Source organism: Corvus kubaryi, unplaced genomic scaffold (genome assembly GCF_017639235.1).
Source record: "Corvus kubaryi isolate FWS band 111438036 unplaced genomic scaffold, C.kubaryi_AGA036_p1.0 split3-73, whole genome shotgun sequence".
NCBI classification, from domain to species: Eukaryota; Metazoa; Chordata; class Aves; order Passeriformes; family Corvidae; genus Corvus; species Corvus kubaryi.
The window spans coordinates 37112667-37114936 of record NW_024582091.1 but is presented as its reverse complement, the minus strand read 5'-3'; the positions used below and the strand labels follow the sequence as shown (position 1 = coordinate 37114936).

Sequence of the window (2270 nt, the reverse complement as noted above, 5' to 3'; positions counted from 1 at the left end):
AAGTCTTCTTCAGATCAGCACATCAAACCTCGGCTTACAGTAGCTTTCCGTATGGAACGCTCTTAACTCCAGAATAGTGATTTTTAACTAGTCCAGGATGAAAGTAACAAATTTAACATAGACTTACTGGTTTTATCTATTATTTATGAGTAAGAACTGCAGGGGTGTCATCTGTCTATACCCCCCAAAAACACAACTAAGCAAGTCAGCTAAAGAGGTCAGATGTATTCTCCGCTGACATGGAAAATGGGCCTGAGCACTACTTGCTGATAGATCTCAAACTGTACAAATACCTTGTGCTTGTCAAAGGTCTAATGGTCACAGAAATCTTTAAGACATTCTTTTGAAACAGGTGTTCCTGGAAACTTGACACAAGCTTGTGCTAGTAATAGAAAACCCCTTGATGTCTCGTGCCAGGCTTATTTAGGTGGCTTTGTAGCCCATTACTGCTACTGACAGGTCAAATCAGACAACATCAAATTTGTTTTCTATGTCAATAATTAAAAATGACTGGGTTTCAGTTTACCATAAGTGAGCCTCTCAGCTGCCAGGAAGTTAGTTAGGAAGGAACATCTGGATTTCTGGTCCAATCTCCTGTTCAATGCAAGGCCAACTTGCAAGTGAGATCAGGTTGTTCAAGGCCATTATTTAATGGAGTTTGGGGTACTACGAAGAACAGAGAGATAAAAAAATGGAGACACACTAAAGATAAAAAAGAAGCACAAGAATGCTGAGGTGTTGGTTTTTGTTTGTATTATGCCAAGGCAATCCAGGACAGCTACCTTATGAAAAAAGAAATATCCCTAGCTATCACTTGAGTGCATGTAAACATTTGAGAAAGCAGAGGACAGGTAAGTACAAAAAGAGACAGTACCATCTAGCACTAACAACACTTGAGGAACAGGGAAGCCAGGTTTCAGAAGGTGCATTCTTTCAGAAGCCAGTGTAATTCATTGACAGAATTTGAGGGATGCAATGCTTGGGAACTACATCACAAACTCAGGATCACAAGCATTTGCTCACCTCTAGTTTGTGCAAATTGCTGTCAACGGAAGACTAATTTTACCCAACTTTACTTCTGAAAAAAACTAACCATGTTCATCGAAAACTTTGCATTAATTTCTCAAACCTTCTAGTGCATGAGGTACCCTTGGCATCTACAGTTATAATCTGTTTTTATACAGAAGAAATGAACATACAGTTTTTCCGTTACAACAATGATAAGTTTATTAGGTAATTATCCCTAACGGGGAAAAAATCCCCCAAAACACCGCTTAAATCAACTACTAAATCAGGCAACAAATAAAAGTTTCTCCAGTATCTGCATAGCTCGAGGACATCCATTTGTGCCGCTATTTGAAGAAAGCTTGTGTGCACTCCAAGCACTTGTCACTTGCCCTCCTGAGCTCTACAGAGCCCACTACACAGAGACTTTATTCTTCCGGCAGCAACTTCTGCTAGTCTGAATTCTGAGAGCTCATATGTACTTTTGACATTTTTTTTTTTAATGGACCATAAAGTATCCGCGGGACGGCTTCCGTTTCTAATGCTTTTCACCGTCTTTCCCCCCCCTCCCGCCAATTTTCAATCTCACGTTTCCAAATAGGTTTTCGTAACCAGCTCATCACGCATGAATGGAAAACAATTCCGTCCCCATGCCCCCGGCAAGCTTTTCACGAGCAGCTCATGACGCGGGAGCAGGTTCCCACAAGCAGCCCTGGAACGCGGAAGGAGGCACGGCAGGCCCCGGCGCGGATACCGCGTAGAGCGCGCTGTCCTATCACCGCCCGAGCGCCGGGACGCGGCACCGGGCCCCGCGCTCCCGCCGCGCCTCCCTGCGCGCCTGCGCCGGCCGCGCCGTTTCCTTGGGAGCCGGGATTGTTTTGGGCGGAACCAGCCGCGCGGCGCTGCGGAGGGGGGAACGGCGGCAACGAAGAGCCCACTGGCGGAGGGAGGGGGGGAGGCGGGGCGGCCGCAGCAGCCGCCGGGCCACGTCGCGGCCGCCAAGGGAGCGGACGGGGCCGACGTGAGTGATGCCCTCGGCGGGGAGTGGGGCCGCGCCCCGGGCCGGGCCCCGCCGGGCGTGTGCCGCCGCTCGTCCCAGTGCGCGGCCCTGGGGGCGGGTAGGGCTGGGTAACTCCTCCCCGCCGCTGTTCCCTCCCCCGGCCCCCGGGGCGGCGGGCTCAGCCCAGGGCTGCGCTCGGCCGGGGCCGCTCGGGGGTCGCGGCGGGACCGCGGCCGTTGGCGCGCGCGGGCGGGGAGCGGGAGCG

At 50.7% G+C, this 2270-nt stretch overlaps 1 protein-coding gene across 2 annotated transcripts in view; it reads left to right on the top strand.

Annotated features, from left to right (window-relative positions):
• The first annotated feature begins 1929 nt into the window (after positions 1–1929).
• AHI1 (Abelson helper integration site 1) overlaps positions 1930–2270 on the top strand; it is a 91862-nt gene continuing 91521 nt past the window's right edge. The window contains exon 1 of one of the 2 annotated variants that reach the window (XM_042016615.1): positions 1930–2026. The gene's annotated coding sequence lies outside the window, so the exon portion shown is untranslated. The remainder of the gene's footprint in view (positions 2027–2270) is intronic. The other variant, XM_042016613.1, reaches the window with a different exon arrangement.